We start from the raw sequence: 27488 nt of genomic DNA, 5'->3' as shown, positions 1-27488 counted from the left end.
AACACAGATGCATCAGTCTCTGGAATGGCTGACTTGATTGAGGCAATCCCTTCTCAGCCTTTACAACTCAGGGGCTGTGTTGTAATAAGCACTGGAATGTGTTCCCCCTCTTCCTGATGCTTATCTGATGTCAGCCCTCCTGGTAGGCCTCCATTCTGGAGGGTGTGATGTGCCTGCCCTCTTTGTTGGGCAGGATAAGTTATTTAGTAGAGGTGACAAACCATGTGTCAAGGAAATTGAGTGCCAGACAGTAAGATGGCATTGGTGACTTGAAGGCCTAATCTGGAACTTTTCTGGGGTCATCTGAGGATGTGTTCTTTCTGGTTCACCCTGTGCCCATTGACATGCCTGGACTAGAGAAGGAGACCACTGTCAAAATATGCCATGAAACTGAGGACTAATTGACCCCATGAGTATAAATTGAGGCCAACACACATTTCTTGACCACTGTGCTAGGTGCTTCCTAAAAAGATGGATACAGTTACTTCCTGAAGAAACTCACAGTTCGAGGATTCCTCAAACAGATGAGTTCAAAAGGATGTGCCAAATGCAATAATCAAGATATGCACAGGGTGTTCCCTGGTTTCTAGAAAAAAGGAATAAGAGGCTTTTGAGCCAAGCCTGGGATTTTGGGAAAACCATGCTCAGGTTGATGATGCTGGGCTGCTTCAGGATGATTAGGAGCCAGGCTAAGGGATACACTGGGTGTTGGAGTGGATAGTATAAGCTGTCATGCACCAGCCAGCATGCCTTTTATAATTACCAACTGGGCAAAGGCTCCAAAATAAATGGCCTGCCAGGATTGGAGATCTAGGGATTATTTTGCAGAGGATTTGGGGATGCAGAAGAGAGGGGATTATCTACACAAAGAGTTAAGCCAGGAGCCATTCCTGTAGAAGGCAGAGTATGAGTGAAGGTTTTGGGTTGGAAAAGGAGGTGGGTTTTCAGGACCTTGCAGCAAGTATAGGCATAGAGTTTGGTAGACAAGGAACTGTGAAAGGGTTCTAAACAGATTTTAGATATTGTTTCAGATTTTGTTTGTGAGCTCACCATGACATGGTGTGGAAGGTGGATGTATCTTTCAGGCTGCAAGTTGGAATGCTCTTGGAGTAGTCCAGGTAAAAATGCAAGCACCTGTGCTGAAGAAATATGGAAAGGAAGGAATCCATTGGAGTAAATAAAGGAAGGGAAAACTCATGGGAATCAGTTGTTTGAAACTCTGGTTTAAGCAAGGGAGTGATCAGTGATCCTTGCCAAGTTTTCAGCTCATACAAATGAGTAAATATCACTAATTTAACAAATCAACTCAGAAAGAGCAAGCAGGCTTAGGAAGGACAATGATTTCATTTTTGGTTATGCTGTGTTTTACCTGTTCTAGAGCCTATTGGGAATAGGAGGCCCAGCTCTGGAAAGAGGTAAGCGTGAGCTTGTTAGAAGTGTTAGTACAGGTAGTCTAGGGCTGTAAATGGGTTTTCCAACCACAACATAGGGGCTGCAGTGTATCCGGATAACATCCATCTTTAAGGGCACTTAGAGGGATGGCGTCTCTAAGAAGAGGTGGGGAAGGGTTGAAGAGAGGTTATAGAAACTGAAGAAAAGCAGATACCATGGAGTGTGTAGTTAGCAGTAAAATGCATGCAAGAGGACCAACAAAGTAAGCACGGAAGCACACCCTGTGGACGCATTGCCTGTGCAGAGGAGTGGAGGAGGCCAGAGTAACCCGAGGAGGTGTGAGAAGTCAGGTGAGGAAGGCACTAAGTAAGGCCACTTGGCCAGCACACTAGATGAAGGAACACAGGCACTTACCACCATCATTAACTGTGAAACACCTTCTTCTCCCTCCTGCCTTAGTAAACAGGATATCAGCTGAGTGGCAAAACCAAATAGATGCACCTTTAACTCCAGACCGTTCTTAGTCTCAACTGGGGCTGCTGCCTATTTACGCCTATTTTCCATTCTCCCCGGGCCGGTGAAGAACTGGGGCTGCTGATGCTGCATGTTTTCAGGTGCTTTGGTTGATTTCTCCCAGCAGCAACTTGCTGGAAGAAGGTGCCCGTATTGGCCTTGCCCTCAGACCTGTTCACAGACCCAGCATTCTCCCCGATGCCTTTGCGGTGGCCTCACCCAGAGTGGCTGTCTTCCCTCTTGGTTGTGCTCTGGGCCTCTTTCCCCATCGTCTGTGCACACACCTTTCCAGCCTTGCCCCCCCTTTCCTGAGTGCTTCTGGTGCCTGGGGACCTTTTCCCGGTGCCGAGTTTGCTGTGTGAGGGGCTGCGTGGGAAGGGAGTCCTGGATCTCAGAATTAGCCAGGAGATGTCCTGATCTGAAGGAGGCCGGGCATGCTTTGATTCAGGAGCTGAGTCAGACTAATTGGCCCCTTGACATCTTTCATGTGAATGTGCTCTGTGCCCTGCGGTTTTCTCCACTGACTTGTTGAGGATGACGGGATTTGTCTTCACTGCAGACAGGGGACATAGCCAACTAGCAGAAGATCCCTACACAGTTGTTGAGTTCCTATTGTTATGAGAACAACTGCTCAGAGAATAGTGCCTTTCGCCTCTGGGCCTTAACTTCTTCACCAGCATACCAACTAAAATAGCAGCTGATGATAGTAACTTCATGTTTGGATCTTTTTGAACCATCAATAAATGGCAAAACTAAACATCAGTTCACCTCTTTAATTACTTCAACTGTGAAATTAAGAAAACCTTCCAAAGCAATCTGTAAGATACTGTAAAAACTGAATATGTGCATAAATATATATTTATATTATTAATATATTATTTTAACATAAATATATAATATATATAAATTATATATAAAAATATATAATGCATATTAAAATATTTATATACAAACATATACTTACATATGTATTTATTTATATAATTATTATTTTTTTAAACAGAGATTTTGCCCCCCCTCGCCCTTTTCTTTTTCTTTAAGAAGCTTTTATTGGCACAGCCCAGGGAAAGGTGTGGTAGCCATTTATGAGCAAAAACCTGTATCCCAGAAAGGTCTTCAGTGTTAAGTTTAACACCCCACTGAACCAGAAAGTTTAAGTTCCTGAAACTTAAGTTCCAGACTCCTCAGGTCACTAAGAGATTAAGAGGTTCCCCCACCAAAAAAAAATTTAAGTAAACTCTATGCCCAATGTGGGGCTCAAACTCATGACCCTAAGACCAAGAGTCACATGCTCTACCAACTGAACCAGCCAGGTGCCCCAAAAGACTCCAAAATTTATAGGTCAAGCCCTGCTGCTTCTGTTAAGATCAGAAAGGCAAGAGACAGTCCTGAATGTGCATCCTTGTTATGGGATGACTAAAAGGGCAGGAAAGAGTATTAAGTTTTTTTCAGATTGACTCCAGGTCACTCCCTATTACAAGGACGATGTTTTCAGCAGTCACACTGAAGTGCCTCTCCATTCTGTATTTGGCTAAGCAGCTTCTGCTTAGGACAGGTGGTGGTCATAGGGCATGATCATCAGGATGGTAGAGTTCACTCATCAGGCAGTAGATGTAGGAAGGTGCATTCCCACCAAAGTTGGAGATAAAGAGGGTAATGAGCTCTGGGGGGACTAAGTCAAACACAGGGCAGTGAACGCTGACCTTCTCCAGAATGTCCCCTTCTGTGAAAGGCAGGACTTCTTCAGGAGTCACAAACTTGTGAAATGAATCTTCTTCATTGGGGAGCTGTGGGGAAAGCTTGAACATGGGAGCACACACAATGAGCGGGGTGGAATGGTGTTTTGCTGCCAGTGCTAGAGTGTGAGTTCCTGTCACAACTCTCAGGGCACCGTGGGCCAGGATGGTCTTTGTGCCAATGATCACCTTGTTGATTCTTGACATAACAGCAAAAATGGCAGCATCAGTCATGACAATTGTCTCAGTACCTGTTTTGGATAAATTAACTGCCATTTCATGACCCTGACAGAAAGGAGCACACTCTGCTACAATGACATGGAATTTCCTCTTTCGGGCAGCCTCTTTGAGGAAGGCCTCTACTGTCCGGGAGAAGCCAATGGTCATGATCACCTCATTGGAGTGGATGTGCTCCAGAGCCTGGGCCGCAGTGTTCTACATGTAGTCCCTTCCAGTTCCACAGGCAGCTCATTAATTGCCTCAATGATGTTGGACTGGAGCTGGGCATAAGGGAAGCTGAAATCCTCGCTCAGGCCTTCCGATGTCAAGAGTTCGTGCAAGGACTCCTGCTGATGGCTCTGAGTCTGCCATACTCCTCCCGGATGATCCCGAGCACTCTCCGCACCATGTTGCCCACTGTGGTCTCTGAGGGCTGCGCAGCCGTCATCTTCTGGCGCTCTCGGCGGATCAGTTCCATCAGCTTCTCTGCGTTGCTCCAGCGGTGGTCCGTGATGATCCGGCGGGGCAGCCCCAGGGTCTCCGGAGCCATGTCCTCGGAGCTGCACAGCCTGCCGTCCCGCTTCAGGGCCTCCACGAAACTCTCGATGCTCTTGTACAACTTCGAGCCCTTAGCCGCGGCTCCTGGCATCTCGAAAAAAGCTGCCTCGCCGGCGGGATCCACGCCTGTACAACCTCGGTCCTTGCACTTCCGGAGCTTCGCCCCCCCTTTTTAAAAGGTTTATTTATTTTTATTTTAGAGAGGGTGGAGAGGGGCAGAGGGAGAGAGAGAAAGAGAGAAGCCCTCTGCTGAGCGCAGAGCCTGACCCAGGGCTCAATCCCAGGACCCTGAGATCATGACCTGAGCGGAAATGGAGAGTCAGACGCTCAATGGACTGAGCCACCCAGGCGCCCCTTTATTCATTTAATTACATGTATTTATATATACATGTATATTTATGTATATATTGAGTTTTTAAATACATCTTACAGGTTGCTTTGGAAGGTTCTTAGTATTTATATATACAGTTGACCTTTGAACAACACAGGTTTGAAACTGCCTCAGTCCATTTATACATGGATCTTTTTCAATAAATACAATACTGTAAATGTATTTCCTCCTCCTTATGATTTTCTTAACATTTTTTCTCTATTGTAAGAATACAATATGTAATGCATATAACATACAAAATATGTGTTAATAACTCTTTAGGTTATTAGTAAGGCTTCTGGTCAGTAGGCTATTATTAGTTAAGTTTTGGGGGAGTCAAAAGTTATACACAGATTTTTGATGGTCTTGGGGGTCAGTGCCCCCAACCCTCGTGTTGTTTGGGGGTCAACTGTACATTAAAATGAGCCTATATATTTTTATATATAGTATAAATATAAACATTTTTAATCTATATATAAGTAAAAATTATGTATAAGTGTATACACACAAACACAGAGATATATGTAGCAAAAGTAACTTTCTTTTTGATGCATATATTACTCAGGACCTTGTGGCTATGCATCAAATTGGAAAGCTCATAGTCTAGGGCTGTTGGGCAGCTGGTTGCTGAGGCAGTCAGTGTGACTCATGGATTACACAAGCCTTCTTGTCCATTATAGCTCCCTTTATTATCTGTCTAGTCTTTACCTGCCCTTCCTATCTCATTATTAAAATTAACAAGTGATCTAAAAATAGCTTGTAGCATAAGCTTACTTTGTACAAACCACTTTTCTCAGCACTTTGCATATATTCTCAAGACATCCATATGAAGATGTCAGTGTTGGCTCTTATCTAGCAGCTTCTCACTTTCCTTTCAATTTGCTCATAGAATCTCAGTTTTGTTCATTCATTCCCCTCAAATGAAGACACCTCAGATATAAATTCTGAAGTCATAGCATCCCCTTCCCCTTGCTAGTGATTTGGTTAGATGGTAATCATACAATCCAGTTTTGGGTTAGAGATGTGAGCAGCCTGATAAGCTTCCTGGGAAATTTGTCTTTTTAACAAGAGTCATGAGGAAGACATGGTACTATACAGAAGCTGTGGTATGCCATATGTGATGTGATGGTTTGCTCTCCATGGCCATATTACAACTAAGGAATGCTAGCCCGAGGAATAGACAGTTTCTGAGAAAAAGGAAAAAAAGGTGATTCCAGGACTGCCAAGCAGTCGTACTTCAAGGCTCCATAGGGAGATGTATTCATTAGCTATTGTCCCCATTATGCTGCATAACAATCTGCCTAAAATGCAGTGGCTCAAAACTACAATTATTTTTTCAACTTCACACGTCTGTAGATTGGCTGAGGGTTGAGTAATCTAGACTGCACTCATGTAGGCTTGGCTCCAAGCTGCAAATTGGGTTCAGGTTTACACCATGTATCTTTCATCTTCTGGGCAAACATACTTGCAAGAGAGCAAGCCGAAGCATGCAAGCACATTTCAAGTTTTTGCTTAAGCCACATCCTCTAATGTCACAATGGCCAAAGCAAGCCGTAACCACGTCTACCATCAGTTGGCAGGTATGCATCCCTGGTGAAAGTCTCTGCAGAGTCTTGTGACAAAGGATATGGGTGCAGGAAAGAGCGAAAAATTGGCAACAACATCACAGTCTACCAAAGGATATAAGTTTCCTTATTATTTAAGCCAGTGGAGACAGGCTCTAATATGGTTTACAGCTAAAGGCATCCAAATAGAGGTAGGTGTTTCAAGCTTCCTAACTTAAAGGCAAGGAAACACGACATGTACTCTAACCCAGAGGCTGTGCTCTTGGAGCTACGTTGTGTAAACACAAGATTATCATTTCTAAGACAGTTGCCGAGAGTTCTTTAGGATTATGTATTAAGTGCATTTTCATTTGCATAGATTTCCTCCCCAAATTGACTTCTTAAATATCACTTTGGACAATAAAGGAAAAGACATAATTTAAGGAAGCGGGGAAATGGAGAAGAGAAGGTAGCAGTGAGGATAAAAGAAACACACACACAGAAACACATTAGGTAATGATGTAAGACAGTGTATGAACCTTGTGAAATTGATGGTTCAGGTATTACTGTGGGATTAAGAGGTCAATAAAATATCTCTCTTCTTTTTTCCTCTCAGAACCAGTTGAGAAAGAGATAAAGTCAACTGAGTAGAAATCAAAATATCAGGTTTATTACTGGTGAGATCTGGAGTGGAGAATATGTCTTGGATAGGCAGGCACACATCATGCTACTCCAAGCCAGGGCAGCACTGGGAAGCTGCAGGCTTCAGAAACTAGCTTCAAAAGAGAGAGGGCAAGGGGCCCTGTTCAGAGTGCCTGCATTTATTCTGCTCTGATTCACAGATGAGTTACCCCAGTTCCCATGAGAGGAATGATAGCCTAACATCAGTCTCTCCCCACATTGGCGAAGCTCTGTCCAATATCAGTCCCAAGGAAGAAAATTCTCAGATAGAAATAAATGAAGAACTAAGTCAGTCAGAGAACGACAAATACTATATGATTTCACTCATATATGGAATTTAAGAAACAAAACAAGTGAACATAGGGAAAAAAAAAAAACAACAGAGAGGCAAACCAAGAAACAGACTCTTAACTATGGAGAACAAACGGACAGTCACCAGAGGGGAGGCAGGTTGGGGGGATGGGTGCAATAGGGGATGGGTATTAAGGAGGGCAGTTGTGATGAGCACTGGGTGTTGTATGGAAGTATTGAATCACTAAATTGTACATCTGAAACTAATATTGCACAACATGTTAACTAACTAGAATTTAAATAAAAACTTTTTAAAAAAAGATTTAAAGAACTAGAGACTTAATTTAAACCTGATGTGTCTTAAAAGAAATAAGAAGTGGGGCGCCTGGGTGGCTCAGTCATTAAACTTCTGCCTTCGGCTCAGGTCATGATCCCAGGGTCCTGGGATCGAGCCCGAGGGTCCTGGGATCGAGCCCGCATTGGGCTCCCTGCTCAGTGGGAAGCCTGCTTCTCCCTCTCCCACTCCCCCTGCTTGTGTTCCCTCTCTCGCTGTCTCTCACTGTCTGTCAAATAAATAAATAAAATCTTAAAAAATAAATAAATAAAAAGCAATTTGAACTTTATAAACAATAGGAGTGATTTTAGGAAGTCTTGTAATAATGATAGGATTTTAAGAAAACTAAGCACGAATATAACATGAATATATTACTTAGGTTTGAAATGTAGGTAAAGGCTTTATATACTTATTTTGAACCATAACAACAATCAAATATGCCAATAATTCACCATCTTGCTCTGAAGTCTTGAGCTGGGGGATTCTAGCATCTCTGTGTTCTCCCTTCTCTGTCACATTTATCTCTCCCCAGATCCCACTATATCTTCAGGTCTGACCTCTCCCTCCTCCCAGGTTCAGCCCCTCCCTCAACAATATCCCCTCCATCCCATTTCACAGATCTCAGAGCCTTCTTCCCTCATCTGTCCAATAGGGCTTTAGGTCATGAGGTTGGGGTTGGACCTACTTGGTTCCACCATTAAATTGTTTAGGATTAAGTAAGTTCATTAACCTAGGCCTCAGTTTTCTTGCCTGAGAGTTAACATGACAGCAACATGAGCTTTAGGAAGTGGCTAAGATGATGAGTGTCTCAGAAATGTGTGGTCTTGGTGGTGTTATTATTCTAAGTTCCTCATTGTTGGACTGCTGAAGGTAATTGAAAAGAGCCACAGAAACCTGCTGACTGGCTCCACTATAAATGTACAGTTTCAGTCTCTGTTGGAGCCTCCAAATGGCTCAGCATTTTGTTTTGGTTTTGTGCCCAATTATCTCTAAATACAGAATTGGACTGTTTCATCTGGCTAATAAAATATCCCCCTTGTAGAAAATTTGGAAATTAGAAAATGTTAAAAACCCATGATCCCACCCCCTAAAGATAGCTTTACTCTACTATTTCCACATGTTAGGATATTTTTAGTGTATTAGATATCTCTATCTAGCTGACTAGTTGGCAAACTATAATTCATCCATATAACCTTGTATCCATCTTACTCTCTTCTATGGACTCAGCATATTTTCCTTTCTCTTCATCAGCTCTCTTTCCCTTAGAGCGGCCATTGGAGAACCTGACTTGTCTCTTTAAACTACGTCAGTTCATTCTGTTCATCTTACCAAGTGGCCACAGAGAAGGTACAGAGACAGAAGCCAACAGCTCTACTACCTCCTTGTTACCCAGACTCCTATGCGTCCTCCTGCCTTTTAGCTCTTCCACTCTGCTCTGTTTCCATGGCTGTTCTCTGCTTACCTTCTCTGGGACTCAGCTCCTGCTACCACTCTCTCCCTAACGTCAATAGCTCTGGTCTTTCTCAGGTACCCCCCCATCAATCATCTCCATGCTGAAGCCTTCCCCCTTGTCTCCACCCGCCAGCCACTGCTCCCTTCCCCACCACTCAGGAACTGGTCTCTCTCCCTCCTCAACCTACCAATGTGCCCTTGGTCTTCTGCCTAATGCATTAACCATTTTCACATAAGTTACCCATATCCTCTGAAGCCCCCACACCCCTGGCCTCTTTCCAGACTGCCTTTCCTCCAGTTCTCAGCCACTATATAAACTCTTGACTACCTGTGAGTTCCAATTTCTGGTTTTCCTGATACTTGCTCACTCCTTCTCCCCAGTATTTTTTAATTGATTGATCATCCTCTGCCCCTTTCTTAGGGATCAGAGGTTCTTACTCCACACCCACTCTGTGGTTATTCATCCACTTTAAAATCTTCACCTCTTTTAATTTTTAAGCTTTAAACTCTTACTTCCACATCACACTTACTGCTCCTCACTACCCTGCCCCACTGCACTTCCAAATTTTTGTGAGCAAAACAGAACATCTTTACAATGAACTGTTATTCAGCCTTAAAAGGGAAGGAAACCCTGACACATGCTACAACATGGATGAACCTTGAGGACATTATGCTAAGTAAAATAAGCCAGTCACAAAAGGACAAATAATGTATGATTCCACTTACATGAGACACCTAGAGTAGTCAAGTTCACAGAGACAGAAAGTAAATGGTGGTTGCCAGGATTTGGAAGGAGGGAAGAATGAGGAGTTGGGTTTAATGGGTACAGAGTTTCAGTTTTGCAAGATGAAAGGGGTTCAGGAGATGGGTGGTGGTGATCATGGTTGCACAGTAGTGTGTATATACTTTATGCCACTTAAAACACTTAAAAATGGTTCAGCTGGTAAAATTTTCTTCCAACTCTATTGAGATATAACTGACATACAACATTGGGTACATTTAATATGTATAATGTGATGACTTGATACACATATATATTGTGAAATTAAGCTAGTAATTTTATGTCATGTGTCTCTTACCACCAAAAAAAAAAAAAAAATCTTTTCCTCCTTTTCTGATTTATCCACTTCCTGACCCATGTAGCCTCCCTTAGTCTCCATTTTGGATAAGCAGTTGCTCAGTGTCCTTAACTAGCACCATGGGAGCACAGCCCCCATTGCTGACCTGACAAGCATGTCTCTGGGATCCTGTGTTTACTTAAGCCCCCCCTCCTGCCTTAGTCTGAGTTTCATCTCTTGAGAATGGCTGCCTCTTCAGTTTACCCTATAGATTGCTTTCCTGAATTCAAACTATACTAATTCTGTAGAATGCCCAGCTTTTTTATGTGTACTTCTCTTTACCAGGAATGAATACCCTCTTTCCTTTCTTTGACAAGCAAAGTTATACATACATGATCTGCACATAGAAAAACAGATTCAAAGTAGATCCTAGAGCTAAATGCAAGCGCTAAAATGATAAAACATTTAGAGAAGAAAAAAGTAAGACTAAATCTTCCTGATCTTAGGTTCAGTAAAAATTTCTTAGATGTGACATCAAAAGTCCAAGTGATAAAAAAAGACAAAAGACATTGATAATTTGGACTGTGTCAAAATTTAAAATTTTAGCTCTTTAAAATATTGCTAAGAGAATGAAAAACAATCCACAACCAGGGAGAAAATATTTGCAAAGCATATAACTGACATAGGAACTTATGTTTAGATCACAGAAAGAACTCTTGCAACATAGTAAGAAAAACACAGATTGGCAAAGATTCTGAACACACCTTTCAAAGACATTAAATGAATGGCCAATAAGCAAAAGAAATGGGAAATGCAAATTAAAAGCAAAATGAGATACTCATATCATACCTACTAGGTTGACCATAGTAATAATAATAAAAAAGAAAATAGCAAGAGTTTGCATGGATGTGGAGAAATTGGAACCCTCATATTGCTGTTGTGACTGTAAACTGATGAAATTACTTTAGAAAAACAGTTGGGCATTTTCTTAGGGTAGTTACTGTATGGTCCAGCAGTTCCACTCCTAGGTAGGTACCCAAGAAATGAAAACGTTTGCCCACAAAAGACTTATACACAAATGTTCATAGCAGCATTATTTATAATACCCAAAAAGTGAGTATTCAGATACCCAAATGTTCATCAATTGACAAATGCACTAACAAACTGGTTTAGATTCATACTAGGCGATAAATATTTGGCACTAAAAAGAAATGAAGCACTAACATATGCTCCAAATAAATGTGCATCAAAAATATCATGCTAAGTGAAAGAAGCCAGATGCAAAATAATACACGCAGTGTGGTTCCATTTATATGAAATGTCTAGAAGAGGAAAATCTACAGAGACAGAAAGTAGATTAGTGGTTGCTTAGGGTGATAACAGTGTAATGGAGAGTCACTACAAATGGACACATGGCTTATTTGGGATGATGGCTATGTTCTAAAATTAAACCATGGGTGGGGGCGGGGCGCCTGGGTGGCTCATTTGGTTAAGCATGTGCCTTCAATTCAGATCATGGTCCCAGGGTCCTGGGATTGAGCCCCGTGTCAGGCTCCCTGCTCCGTGGGGAGCCTGCTTCTCCCTGTACCTGCCGCTCTCCCTCCTTGTGCTCTGTCAAATAAATAAATAAAATATTGAAAAATAATTAATTAATTAATTTAATTAAGCTGTGGTGAACTTTGCAAATTTAAAAAAAAACCTATTTAATTGCACCCTTAAAACTGGTAAATTTTTTGATATATAAATTATATCTCACTATTAAAAATAGATCTCATTATTTGGAGTGTAGAAATAAAATTTAAATGTAGTCTTAATTAAAATACCAGGCATGAATAAATCAGGCAAGTTTCATGTACACCTGAAACTAATGTGACATTGTTTCCAAGTATACTTCAATAAAATATATATATTATATAAATATGATATATATTACATGTATATTATAAATGATATGTATAATATAAACATAATATATAATATAAATATATAATAGCAGGCATAATAAAGATGGCCTAATTTCTGTTAACAAGTAGTTTATCTCTGTGTGTACACACACACACACACACACACACACACACAAATACCAGATCAGAAAAAGAACTGAAAGTGTATGCATCAGAACAGGAACAAAGGTGACTTTTGATTGGAGATATTAGAGGTGTTTTTAATTTTCTCTTTTCCATTCATTTTCTAATTTTACCACAAATCTAGATGAGAATTTTCATTGAGACTCCATCACATGCTGATGAGATAAAATTACTCTCTTTATTGGCCTGCCTCCTCCTTAGCACTTCCTTTCCACACTATCACGAGGACACTAGCATCTCATTGCCTAAATTTCTTGCAAACATATTCACATCTTTCTTTTTCAGGGGAGCAGACATTTTATTTATTTAAAAATATGTGTTTAAATACAAGGAATTTTGTCCTTTTTTTTCCCAATATAGCATTTTATAAGTTTAAGTTGTACAATGTGATGACTTGATAAATGTGTATATTGGGAAATATTTACCACAATAAGGTTAGTTAACACATCCTGCACTTCACATAATTACCATTTTGTTGTTATTGTTGTTATGGTGAGAACATTAAAGCTCTGCTCTCATAGTAACTTTCAAATATATCATACAGTATTATCAACTATTAATTATAGTCACCATGCTATACTTTAGATCCCCAGAACTTAACCATCTTATAACTGGAAATTTGTACCCTTCGTCCAGCATCTTCCCTTTTTCCCCACCCTTCAACCCCACCACCAATCTACTCTCTCTTTCAGCTTTTCTAGATTCCATATATAGGTGGATCATACAGTATTTGTCTTTCTCTGTCTCTGTCTTGACTTACTTCACATAGCATAATCCTCCCAAAGTCCATCCATGTTGTCTCAAATGGCAGAATTTCTTTTTTATGGTTGAGTAGTATTCCATCGTATATATAGAGGTATATCTATCTCTCTCTATATTCCATTGTATAGTAATATTCCATTGTGTATATATATACACATATATATACATATCTTATTCCATATATATATGCACACACACACACATACCACATTTTCTTTATCCATTCATCTTTTGATGGACACGTAAGTTGTCTCCATGTCTTGGCTATTGTAAATAACACTGCAATAAACATAGAGATGCAAATATCTCTTTGAGATAGTGATGTCATCTTTTTTGGATATATTTTCAGAAGTGGGATTGCTGGGTCATATGGTATTTTTTAATTTTTTGAGGAACTCCCTTTCATTTTCAATAGTGGCTGCACCAATTTACATTCCCACTAACAGAGCCACCAGGGTTCCCTTTTCTCCACATCCTCCCCAGCGTTCCTCAGCTCTTATTTTTTTGATAATAGCCATTCTCACAGCACCCATGATCTTCTATTGCCGTCACCACACCCTTCATGGACTTTGGTGGTTTATTAGTTGCTAGGACTGCCATTACAAAGTACCACAGACCAGGTGGATTAAACAACAGAAATGTATTTTCTTGCAGTTCTGGAGTCTAGAAGTTTAAGATTAAGGTGTCAGCAGGGTTGGTTCCTGCTGATGGCTCTGAGGGAGAATCTGTTCCAGGCCCTTCTCCTAGCTTGTGGTAGTTTAATGGCCATCTTTGGCTTCCCTGGCTTGTAGAGGCATCACCCCAATTTCTGCCTTCATGTTCACAGCTGTTCTCCCTGTGTGGTGTCCATGCCCAAATTTCCCCTTTTTATAAGGACACTACTCATATTGAACATTGATAATGTCTTATTTCCCTTTGAATTCCCTCTTCTGTATATCGGTAATGACATATACATGGTCATCAATAATGTTTATTGGATAAATACTGAAAACTGTAACAACAGAGTGAGAAGGTTTGTACCTTGGAGTTTAGACTGAGGTTGACCATAAGGCTAATCCCAGTAAAAACCTGTGGAGTGAATCTCCACAACACACACACACACACACACACACACACACACACACACACGGCCATCCTTAAACCCAGAGAATGTGTTTTGATTGCATATTGGTTCTGTCATGTTCCCATGCTCAGAAGGAATGCAGATACTAATGGCTTTGACCTCAGTGTACTGTGAGGGAGTCTGAAGACACCACAGGAAGAAAATTGTTCCTGCCCACAACTGAAGGCTGCATTTTGGCTGATGCCCACAGCTGCTATTTTCAGTTTGCTCTAATAAGTGACTCTATCCTTGAGGATTTAAGGTTACTTAGTGGATGTGCTCAAAATGGGCTGTCCATTTCTGATTGCTCCTTGTCCCTTTGCTTGTTTGCTTTTCTGTTTGCCAGCACCCACAACTCTGTGACTGTACGTTAGCTATTATATGTTGATTATCTCCTATAACCCAAAATGGGTGCACGGGGTGTTTGTGAAACAAGTAGATAGCAATTACTTGGTGAACTGTTATATATGGCCTGTGCTGTTTTACAGAATTGTGAAATTTTAGGACTCTTGGTAGTCATCAAGGACAACCTCTTTATTTTAGGTGAGGATCTGACTGAGTCCACAGTGGAAGAGAGTCCAAGAAGGCTCCATGGTGGACATGTCACTTGAGTATTCTTTGCAGGAAGATGGGATGGGGTAGGAAAAGCTTGTGAGATGGTGAAAATATAAAGAGGGCTAGCCGTGGCGAGGAGCAGGGTGAGACAGAGGGAATCAGACCGAGTGGCTGTGTAAGTGCAGTTGGAAAATGGACCACAAAGCCCGTGGGGACCAGCCAGAGTTCATAGCTCATGTGCTGGGCAGGGAGAACACTTAGTTGCTGAAGAAGAGCAGGTTTTTGGCTCAAGCAATGATGAGCCCAGTATCAGGTTTATTTGCAGGTGCAGGATAGGTCACCCTGGCAGGATCCGCCTGTCGGAGTCCTAGAAACACAGACTGAGGGAAGTAAGAGCATGAAGGCCCGGAGCTGCAGGGCCTGGCCAGGACCAGAGCACACAGGGGACTCCTCAGGAGAGGACAGGCTCCTCTGTGCTGCCTCAGATGCAAACACAGAGTGAGGTGGGGCTGACCGGCAAGGAGCCAGCCTAAGGCAGGGGGAGGTTGTACACTGCACTGCCTAGGGATGATGATGAGGGTACTGGCCAGGATGGGGGCGGAGGGGGGGAAAGTAAGGAAAAGAAGGACCTTTAAAAGATTTTGATGTGAGAAAAGATGGGGCTTGAACAGCGGGTCTAAATAAGAGGGTCACATGTCTTTTGGACTGAATTCTTAACAAGTATTCCTCTTATAAGCTTGGTTAGGCAAATGTAGCAAATAAATGAATAGAAAGTGATGAATGATTGAATGAATGAATATAAGACTGAATGACTAAGTTCATGAATAAATTAATTGATTTAATAAGTGCCTGGCCATTAACTAACTGATAATCTTTTTCACAATAACCCACAATATTTAAAAATTACATACTGGTGCAGCTATCCAGTACTTCTTTGGTGTGTGTGTGTGCGCGCACACATATATATGCAGATATGTATATGCAGAGAGATAGGTAGATAGCTAGTGAGAATTGGAGTGAGAACAGTAATTCAAAGTGTTCTTTCTGTTTCTCATGCCTTTGCAAGCTTTCTCAGCTTTCCCAACTCCACAGCTAGGATTCAGCCACTGTGCTGCTGATAGATATATTTTTTTAGCTGGTAGTCACAGCTTAGAGATACATTTTCCTTCCCATGAGTTTGGAATTGTATATTTGTGTGTATTTACATTTACATTGATATACATACATATATCTGTGTGTTTGTGGGTGCATGTGTGTGTGTCCATTCCCTGTTCTTTTTTTTTCCTGTTCTTTATTCTTTTTTTATGTTTTATTGTTATGTTAATCACCATACGTTACATCATTAGTTTTTGATGTAGTGTTCCATGATTCATTGTTTGTGCATAATACCCAGTGCTCCGTTCAGTATGTGCCCTCTTTAATACCTATCACCAGGCTAACCCATCCTCCCAGCCCCGTCCCCTCTAGAACCCTCAGTTTGTTTTTCACAGTCCATCATCTCTCATGGTTCATCTCGCCCTCTGATTTCCCCCCCTTCATTCTTCCCCTCCTGCTATCTTCTTCTTCTTCTTTTTTCTTCTTCCCTTCCTGCTATCTTCTTCTTTTTTTTTTTTTTTCTTAACATATATCGCATTATTTGTTTCAGAGGTACAGATCTGTGTTTCAACAGTCTTGCACAAATCACAGCGCTCACCATTCCTGTTCTTTATTCTTAATGTTACTTCATTTTGGCAAGACACTCTGCAGCTGTGTATGCCTCTTGCTGTCAGTTCTCCTCTGTCAGCCAGGGAACCCAACTGCACCTGACACTGGCCCAGGAATGAACTGGTAGACTGGTGTGATGGAAATCATCATCCACCCCTTGACACATCCAGTGTGACTCAGATGTGCTTATGAAACTGACCAGAGCAGATGCAATCTCCTTCTCAGGTCCAGGGGTTTAGTCATGGACAGTTGAGAAGCAAAGTATAATTCTGGGAACCTTAATTCTGACCACGAGTTTGTATTCCACAGGATTGCTGACCCTGTATTCCAGTGTCCTGTCCCTTGGCTAATCTTTGAACCTCAGCTACACCAGTCAATCCCTTATCCCCCTTCCTTACTCTCTCACTGTCATCCGGCCTGTCCCAGAGGGAGGGCAACCCTGAGAACTAAGGTCCCTGGAGCAGCTCTGTCAAGCCTGTTCTACAGAACCTCCCAACATTTGCTTCAGCTCTGGGAAGTCATCTGATACAGTGACCAAGTTCCAGACATTATTTATCTGGCTCATGTCCTGCACTGGAAGGCCATCAGATTATCACAGTTTGTCATTCTTAAAAGTAAATTTGCTAATGACCATAAGGGCTGGAAGTAAGTCTAAGGACTTTTACAGATGTCTGGCACTCACAGTACTGTTTCATTTAACCTTGCACAAATGGCTTAAGGATATGGGGTTACATTTTCACTCAGAGCATAGCAGGAGACAACAAAAAGGATTGTAGCTTTTGTGACATCACACCCTATACATTTTAAGTGCCAACAGTTTCACGGTTTTAAAGGTGAATATAAAGCAAGTGAATCATGACTGATTAAATTACCAGCTGTTAATTATATTGCTGGTTATAAATTATAAACTCTAATTCTAATTAACACAGCAATTAATTAATTGACAACTTTGGTTGTGTTACAACTGAGTCTGGCATGCACAATTCCAAACTCATGGGAAGGGGAAAAAAAATGTGTCTTCAAGCTGTACAATCAGTGGCACAGTGACTAAATCCTAGCTGTGTGGATCCTGAGGCAGCTTACAGGGGAACAAGACATATAAAGGACACTCAGAATTATTGTTCTCATACTAAAAATAGTCTAGCTGTTATCTAACATGAGGCCAGTCACATATGGAAAACCTGTATTTTAGTATCCAACATTATTCACAAAATCAGGAAAATGTACATTAACTTGATAGTTGATGTTCTAACCAGCATCTTGGTGAATACAGACCTTTTGATACTTTAAATCACCATCTGGATGCTATGTGAAAGTTTGTTGTCAATGGCTAGAACCCTCCTGGCTGGCCCACAGCTCTGCTTGATGACTCCTGTGAACTCGTATGCCTAGGAATAGTGTCAGATATTACGTTGAAGTTTACCAGGACCACAATGGCCAGCCGAAGGAGTGCACTTGCTTTCTTAAAACAATGCTCTTCCTTTTGAATAATTGAACAGTTCTTGTTTATTTACCAACTTCTAAAGTAAAACATGGGCATTTTAACAATCAGAATCATCCTTTCATGACTCCTGTTGGCAACATCAACATTTCACCTTCTTTTCATGAATCCTAAATCTTCCCTGTGCATTCATGATGTGAAGGTATAAGTATTAAAGGGAATAATTAGAAACATCTGTTTACATTTACCAGAAGCAGATATTAGAAGAATTAAAATAAGCAAAACCAGCTTGCAATAGCTTAAAGAAATTGAATATACAAGAATGTCTGAATATCATGAGAATGCTAGATTTCTGTGTAAACACACTATATGAATACACTGTGTGATATAAAAAGATCCTTTATGAAATGATATAAACAGCAAGCAAAGTTAATATGTACTGAATAAATATTCTGAAATATTCATTTCTCTTGTTCTTTTACCAAACAGCTCGTCAGTGTGCTGTTTGATGGTAGCAGTGCAAGTTGGGTTGATGGCCACAGTTATTTATAGTGTCAGGACCTGGAACAAGGCAGGACATCCATGCTCTGAGGCAGTGCTCAAACACCTGTGCTGAAACACTGTCAGAAACCTGTAATCCTAGAGCCCCAACCCATGTCTTCATGTTGTCATGTTAGCTGCTTGACAGAGTTGATGGTTTTTGTTGAGACTGCTTGAAGCAGTTTGCAGCAGGACACATTGGCAACCACTAGAATCTCAGATGCAAGTGGGAAGATTGTGTTCTTGCAACTCACGCAGCACAGATTCTCCTCTCCATGGCAGCGCATGGCGGGAGCCGTCCATATGCCTGCGTTTCAGTACACACGTGCATGCTTTCTAAATATAGACTGTTGATGCTAGGACATAGAGTTTACTGATTTTAATGAAGTGAAAGGATCCTGTATAATTTTAAGTAAAAATAGTGATCAGAATGTGAACTCATGGTGTAAAGACTAATTACATGCAAAAATAAGAATCGCAAATGGAACTTTTAAAAAATACCAGTGCTGGGTGTTACCTCCTACAATTCTGACCCACGCCAGTTAGGTTGGGCCCTGGAATTGGACTAGGAATAAGGAAAGAGAAAAGGTAAAGATGATAAAGACACTACCAAATAGAGCTGTCAAAAGAGCAACTGGATAAGGAATCAGTGTTCAAAGGGATACCTGGCTTGCAGATAAAAACAGGGAGTCATTAGCTAAACATTCTGTTAAACACCCTAGGGATGGATGACATCACCATGGAAGAGGGGAAGAAAGAGGAAAGGAGCAGGGACAAGCCTGAGGCAGTCAAACATTGAGATATAGTTGGGAACCTCCATACTGTTTTCCAAAGTGGCTGTCCCAGCTTGCATTCCCACCAACAGTGTAAGAGGGTTCTCCTTTCTCCACATCCTTGCCAACATTTGTTGTTTCCTGCCTTGTTAATTTTAGCCATTCTAACTGGTGTAAGGTGGTATCTCATTGTGGTTTTGATTTGAATTTCCCTGATGGCTAGTGATGTTGAACATTTTTTCATGTGTCTGTTAGCCATTTGTATGTCTTCTTTGGGGAAGTGTCTATTCATGTCTTCTGCCCATTTTTTGACTTGATTATTTGTTTTTTGGGTGTTGAGTTTGAGAAGTTCTTTATAGATCTTGGATACCAGTCCTTTTTCTGTAGTATCATTTGCAAATATCTTCTCCAATTCATGGGTTGTCTCTTTGTTGGCTGTTTCCTTTGCTGTGCAGAAGCTTTTTATCTTGATGAAGTCCCAAAAGTTCATTTTTGCTTTTGTTTCCCTATACAATGGAATATTATTCAGCCATCAGAAGGGAGGAATACCCACCATTTGCATCGACATGGATGGAACTGGAGGGGATTATGCTAAGTGAAATAAGTCAAGCAGAGAAAGACAATTACCATATGGTTTCACTCATATGTGGAACATAAAGAATAGAGTGGAGGAGCATAGGGGAAGGAGGGAACACTGAATCGGAAGAAATCAGAAGGGAGACAAACCATATGAGACTCTTGATTCTGGGAAACAAACTGAAGGTTACAGAAGGGAGGAGGATGGGGCGATACAGTAGCCAGGTGATGGGTATTAAGGAGGGAACCTGTGGTGATGAGCACTGGGTGTTATATGCAACTAATGAATCATTGAACACTATATCAAAAACTCATGCTGGCTAACTGAACATAGTAATAAAAAAGAGCGAGAGAAAGAGATGGGAGGTAGAAGCACAGGAGCTTTGAGCTGAACTACCAATGGAGTAGGAAGGCTAGAAGAGGGAGTGTCTCAGTCTGAGTAGAGGGTCTCAAGGAGAGCGAGCTTTCAGCCATGCTTCAAGCTCCCTATATGTTGAGTCAAAGGAGGACAAAAAGTGCCCTTTGGAGGTCATTGGGCAACCTTGCTGTGACCAGGTTGGAGATTGGAAGCAAGTCTCAGATGTACTGATGAAGGGATAAGAACTCTGTGTTCAGCAATTTGGTTGACCAGAAATTCTAAAGAACTCTCAGTATAAAACTATTAGAAATGGTGAACAAATCATAATAAACATTATTGAAATATATCATTTAATTTATAGGAAAATAAGAGAAAGTTCCAGGAGCCACAAAAAAGGACAGATTTTGAGAGAAAACTGAGGATGAAAGTGTTGTAAGCTACACTTGAAGACTGGAAAGCCTGGGGTCATTTGCCCTATGTGACCAGTTGGCTTGCTGTTAATGACCATGCAGAAATAAGAGACTAAGCTAAGGAACTCTACAAAGCAGAGGGTTAAAATTGAGTCTTCATAGAGCTGACGCAACCAAGGGCCGCACACTCATTAAAAGGGTATTGTAGAAAAACATTCCCCAAAGGGAATTCCATCAAAGGGAGATGATAAGGAAATGTGTCTGTCTCACTGGGCTTTAGGTGGCATGAAAGATGTCTTCCCTGAGAATTTGTATCACATGCCTATACTAATCTGGATTTGGGATTGACTTTAAACTGCAGAGAAATTTTCACTGGAAGTGATCCAAGGTTATCAACCAATGTGGAACACCAGGTGAAAGCACATGCAGAACTTTTATGAAGGGACACGCTGGCAACACAGATCCAAAGTTCTGCTCACTTGATTAGCAAGTGTTTATGAAACCTCTATCATGTGCAAGGCACTGTCTTAGTACTGTGCTCATAATACATCATTGAGCAAAACAAAGTTCCTGTACTCATGCAACTTACATTCTAGCATGGGAGAAAGAAAATAAACATAATTTAAAAATATAACAAATACATATATCATCTAGAATATGAACAGGGTTAACAGGATGTAAGAGTGCAGGGATGAAGGTTGCCATTGTCAGGAACAGCTTGTTCAAAAGGTGAATTTGAGTAAAGATGAAGCTGAGTAAGTCAGACTAAGTTGAGGAAGGTTATTTGGGGAGAGTTCCAGGCAGAAGGCATAGTTAATACAAAGGGCCTAAGGTCTGGATTGTTTGAGGAACAACAAAGAGGGTGTTGTTGCTGAAATGAAGTTAGCAAAGAAGAGGCCAGAGAGGTGGTAAGTGGACCAGACCATGTCCACCTGGGCTTAATTTTCAGTGAATTAAGGAGCCATGGTATGGTTTTGAACACCAGAGCAAATGATCTGACTTAAATTGTTAAAAATCACTCCAGATGCTCTACTGAGAATAAAACCGTGGGAAAGGCCATGTTCAAGGAACCATTTAGGAGCCTTTGACAGTATGGAGGGAAGAAAGATGGTGTTTGACCAGGGTGATAGCAATAGCAGTGATGGGAAGTGGCTGAACCACAGTCCGTTTTTAATGTAGAGTCAACATAATTTCATATGGATTGATGTAGGATGTGAGAGAAGGGATAAACAGAAAATGAGCGGAGATTCTGATTTGAGTAACTGTAAGGATGGAATACCATCAAGTGAACTGGGAAGACTGTAGGTGGATCTGTTCTTGGGGTGAAATTAGCAGGGGTTCAATCTGGATGTGTTGAGTTGATTCTAGAGTTTGATTTATACATCAGGTTGGAGATAAAATTTGGGAATCCTAAGCATACAGATAGCATGTAAAGCCATGAATCTCTAAGAGATAACTAAGGAAGTAAGTACAGATAGAGAAGAAAAGGGATGGAGGTTTGGTTGAGTAGGTAGATGGTGCTACAGAATGAGGAGCCTTGGGACACGCTTGGCATTAAGAAGAAAAGGAAGAATTGGAGTGAGTGGCAGAGAAGATGGGCCAGTTGAGTAAGAAGAAAAGCAAAAGACTGTGTGTCAAGGCCAGTGATTGGTCTGGGATTTCACCAACAGTTTCATGGATGCTGGAAGAAGGCATGAATCCTGTGGGTGAGACAAAGGACAGTTGACTACTCTCATCTAGGGCCAGCTATATAATTTGTGGGGTCCAGTGCAAAATGAGAGTACTGGGTCCTTTGTTTAAAAAGCAGGAGTAGGGAGCCTGGGTAGCTCAGTTCGTTAAGCGACTGCCTTCAGCTCAGGTCATGATCCTGGAGTCCCTGGATCGAGTCCCGCATCGAGCTCCCTGCTCGGCAGGGAGTCTGCTTCTCCCTCTGACCCTAATCCCTCTAGTGTGCTCTCTCTCATTCTCTCTCTCTCAAATAAATAAATAAAATCTTAAAAAAATAAATAAAAAATAAAAAGCAGGAGTAAAGTGTCATTCCTCTCCTATCTAAAAGTTAACACTTGTGTTTCTTCTTCCTTGGGCACTTGTATTTGACTGAGTGTATGCAAATCAGCATTGCAGTTTCTTTCTGACTACCTAAGGTTTGATTACAATGTCCCAGAGGATAGGACTGTTTCATGTAATTCCATGTAGTGATGTCCATCCAAATTTTTCTGCTGAAATTAATAACAATTCAGAAAAAGAATGATGATAAAACCAGTATTTTCTCAGTTATATAAAGTATAATATTGTTAATATTGTGATTTATCTAATAGCAATAACCTAACAGGTTCTGGGTAGAAACCAGAAATAGACATGATCTCAGAAATGAATGGGCTTGCTATCTAAAAATAGCACATCTTCTTAGAAACTGAAAGTACTTTAAAATGTGTGGCATCACTAATCCACATGATTTGTCTCTGAGGAGAGGAAATCCATTGTTAAATTCTGTTATAGAGGCACATATATAAAAACAAAGGGCATTGAATTCTCGCAGTATAAATATATGATGGGGTTCTTCAGTTAAAATGGGGATATTCATCCTTTATTTTATGATAAACACCCTTCTTTCTGTTGAAGCATATTTTTTACTTGTTTGCTCTCTTGAAGGGATTCAAAGAGAAGTGATTTTAAGTGATATTCAGTTCAGCAAATCTAATAATGTGAACTCTAGAAGCCATGCAACCCAAAAGATGACCATCACTATTTAAAGATGTAAAATCTTCAACCTCATGGCCATCTGCAGGCACCATGCTCGAGCAAGGGAAAAACACAGAGGCTTGTTAAATGCCACACAGTCAGAATGTAGGCAAGTCACTCACAAGTCTCCAAGTGTGACATTCCACCAGTTGTTCAAATATCCCTCAAATATAGAGGTGTTGAGGGTTCCTTGCACAAGCAATATGGCTGTTTCTCACAGCCAGTTCTTGGAGTATCTTTGGATGAATGACATTTTTAAGAGACATCCCATCCCCTTTGGAAGCCTATTAATTAAAGATAGTTGCTGGAAAATAAAGATATGTATCTGATTATATACACATACATTGCAGATTACATATATATATGTTATTTTTTTATATATATTGATATATACATAAGTTACTAAACAGTCTGGTGTCTTTAGTGAGTATTATTCAGATAAATACTTTTTTAGAATAAAGGAGAACATGCAGTGACTCCCCAGTTTACAAGCACATTCCAAAATTTCATTCATATGGTGTTTGTACTGAGTTGAAACATCTGTTCCCATACAGAGTGTGAAACATCTGATCATCTTGTATATTCTTGCATTTAACCCATTATATATCCGAGGTATGGTGTTGGACTTAGCCTGCCCTAGACATGGGTTAAGTGTTCTTCTGGGATGTAATTTGAGAGTCCAGGAGCTTATCTCTAATCATGGGGCTATTAGTGGAAACCTTCCAACCCTCTGTAGTGCTACTGCTGACTCATGGACCAGTTCTAGATATGGAAGGCATTTAGGCAATAGGATCAACAGAACCCAGTGACTGAATAAATGTTGAATGTAAGATGAGAAAGAAAAAAGAGATTGGTGTACAGCCTCTGGCTTTGATTTGGTTGAGAATGAATAAGTGGGTATAGGATGGTGGTACAGAATGGGGAACAGATTTGGGGTAGAAAGATAATGAGTTAATTTTGAACATATTGAGCTTGGGTTGCCTGTGGGGCATCTGGATGGAAAGGTTCAGAAGGCAGCTGGATCCCTCCATGCAAATCTCAGAAAAGTACAATGGGTCAGAGACATTGATGGAGAAACCTGGGAATGGGAAAGAAAAGCGGGTATACTTCTCTCTCCGGGCTCCTTGGTGCCCAGTTTGGGAGAATAACTTCCGCTAAAAAAAAAAAAAAAAAAAAAAAGGCTATACAGGGCCACCAATTTACAATTAAAGGGGGCTGTGAAAGGGACACTTAGTAAAAATGTTCTTTATATAGAGGGGTCATTTGACTGTAAAATGGGGTTTTTCCCATTTTAAAATGGGGAGGACTGGGTGGGAAGTGAGTCTGGGAGCACCTGAAGGTCAGGTTACTCACAGCAGGTCAGGCGGGCAGGATGGCTAGTTTTGTTTTTTTGTTATTAGTGCTGTAGTTATTTTTACAAATCTGTGTTTAATATTAATCTGTAACTTCAAAACATTTTACAGCAGAAAAAAAGATGGTTGATAAAAATCTAGTGACCTGATACATTTGCATATTGAGTGAAAGACAAATTTAGGATTTTAAAAGCAAAGGGTGAAGCCTGCTTCAGTGGTGTTGAGAATTCTACATTAAAGTATTAGGCTGAGTCTTTTTTACCTGCACCTCCAAATAATAAAGCCCATTTTTCTTTGCAGTTTGGTATGTACTTGGCATGGAACAATGCGCTGGGGGTCCAACTGTTAAAGAAGAGAATTTTTCATCCAGTGCTGGGAGGCTTCTTTCAGGGGTGACTGGCCCTGCTCTAGGATGAAGGAAGACAATGTAGAATTTTCCAAATGCCTATTATGAGTCAAGCACTGTGTTAAGCATTGTTAGCTCAATTAATTGCTAGAGCACTTTTGTAAAATGGCCATTTTTAGTTTCTCTTTTCCACAAGAGATTTCTGAGACTCAGAGTGATTAGGTAACTTTCCCAGGTAAAGTACAGGGCAAGGAAGTCTATCCAGTGTGTCAGAGGCATCCTGCTCTACCACCCCCTGCACATCAGCCCCTGCCAGAGACTTATTTAGCTATGGGCATCTCTCTTACATTTTCCTTGTTCTCATAGGCTTACATTGAATTCTCAATTTCTTCTGATACTACCTTTTTTTTTTTTTTTTTTGTCCTTTGAAGGTAGATCAGTATAATCATTTTGCTTTTCAAACTTAATGGACTCCAGAAAAATATCTATGGTATCTATTCATATGTGAAAAGAAAAACATATATTCAAAATAATTTATATCCTATGCCAGTTTTTCAGGTGGCTTTGGAGGACTGGGGAACTTGTAATTATTTTCATCAGCCCTTTTACATTTCATACAGAGGTGACCAGTTCATCTTTTGAATACATTTAGCATTTAGGTGGATGAATAAAAAATACAAACTGTGAACCTTTGGGTGGGTATAACAATTATAAGAAGACCAGAATATCTCAGCGACCTTCCTTCTCATTTGCACACCAGCCTCCTTCCTTGCCAGCCCCAGACGTAGTAGATATCCCTTAAATATATACTTCTTTTGCATTATTGTGCATTCCTTGACTCCTAATGGGTGCCCTTCACCATGTTAAGCCCTTAAGAGTGTGGCAGGCTGTCTTCCCAGATAGGGTAAGTGGGCTTAGGACAGTGAAATGGTTCACCTACGTTTGCCCAGCCAGCAGGAAGGAGGCTGACTTGAAACTTGGGCATATTTGATTCTAAAGCTCCTTCTCTTAATCACTTTCATTTTTTTCTTTGGTTCAATTTTATATCTACCTCCTAGATAGTGAGCTAATTAAAGTTACAAATTATGTCTTCCTTATCTCTGGGTCACTGGCCCCCTGCATGGTCCCTGGCTTATGGAGATATGCAGTGAATGCTTGAAGGGGGTTAGGGGAGGAAGAGAGGGTAGCAGAAAGAGGTAGGTCATGCTTTCTTAGGAAAGATCACCATATGGATTCAACGAATGGAAACCTAAGCACCAGTGAAGTCTGTTTTGGGAGGAGAGATGGATGTCATGTTGGATACTCATTTTTAGATCATTAAAAATAATGGATTCAAATTCTCTAAATAAATTTTGTTAATAGAAGGGCCAAGATTCCCCCAGCTTAATCTTAGTTGCAGAAATGCCTACAAAGGAAATCTCTGTGACCTAGGTCTTATGTATACTTTTCAGAACAGTTTTCCCTAACCTGAGAACAACTTACCTGTGAGGTTTTGTATCACAAACTTGCTGAACCAGATGCAAATGCAGGTGCCCCGCTGCTTTCACAGCTGCAGCTAGATATTTAAATGTGGTTTAGAGATTGCATTTCTTTCTCAGGGTTAGTAAATTTTGTCTTCATTTCCTGTGCTGAGGAAATCTCTTCAATTTCTTAATTGCAGAATAATGAGCAGTATTTCCACTTTCGAATATGTATTCTTGTTATTTTAATGTGATAAATGTGGAGAGATTTCCACTAGCAGAAAGAAACTTTGTTGTTTATCTCTTATTGCAATTTATGTGAGCTGCTTGAATGCCCAAAAGATGGGCTGAGGTTTTGTTATTTTTGTTGTTACTGCTGCTGTTTCTACATTCTTAGGAGATTTTGAAAGGATTGTCACCTATGTATGAATGCTTGGCAGATGAAAGGCTCATATTTAAGAATGCCTGTTCCCTTCCCCCAGTCACTGGGGCTTCTAGAGCTGAGAGTGCCAGAAGCCCTTTCCTAGCAGCTCCAGACTGTCTGCCTGTTTCTGCCCCACCCACTGTATCTCAGCCCACTGGCTCCAAACCCTGCGACCCTGGGCTGGGCTGGTGTCTTACCAGGAACTCTGGCTTCCGACCTTTGCATGAAATGGATTTTTGTAATCCGGGGTAAAACCAAACAACTGTGTCATCTTTTTTTCAATGACAAAAATTATGCAAATTCTAAAGAAATTACTTAAAAACTTGAAGAACTTCAATCACTAGTGTTTGTTCTCATCTTGTGAAGGTAATATGAAGTAGGTAGGAATGCACCTCCATGGACTTCAGTATGCTGATTGATTTGATACACAAACACCTGCACACACGGGCATGCACACGTTAGAGAGGGGAGAGGGTCCATGACTTCATTAGCTTATCAGAGGGCTTTATGATCCCCCCCAGAAAAGCCCCGAGGAATAATGGCCTTTTAATTGAATGATTTTGCTTGTAAGATTCTGTTAAAGAAAGACTGTTCTGAATATAGTTCTTACTTCAGTATTTCTTCATGCTGATCCTCAGTTTGTTATATGCCTTTTATAAGACAGGGAGAGAAGAATTCAAGACATCTAACCTTATCTAATGATTTTGA

The 27488-nt window shown here is 40.8% G+C and overlaps 1 protein-coding gene and 1 pseudogene across 2 annotated transcripts in view; one reads left to right on the top strand and one right to left on the bottom strand.

The window, feature by feature from the left end:
- Window positions 1-27488, top strand: part of GABRB3 (gamma-aminobutyric acid type A receptor subunit beta3) — a 228883-nt gene that overhangs the window by 135434 nt on the left and 65961 nt on the right. The gene's annotated exons all lie outside the window — the stretch shown is intronic.
- LOC123862287 (translation initiation factor eIF2B subunit beta-like) lies at window positions 2947-4513 on the bottom strand (annotated as a pseudogene).

Source organism: Mirounga angustirostris, unplaced genomic scaffold, assembly GCF_029215605.1.
Source record: "Mirounga angustirostris isolate CCGP_5_RB_7025 unplaced genomic scaffold, mMirAng1.0.hap1 SCAF_9, whole genome shotgun sequence".
Lineage (NCBI taxonomy): Eukaryota > Metazoa > Chordata > Mammalia > Carnivora > Phocidae > Mirounga > Mirounga angustirostris.
The sequence above is the reverse complement of the archived record's forward strand: the minus strand, read 5'-3'. Positions and strand labels throughout refer to the sequence as shown.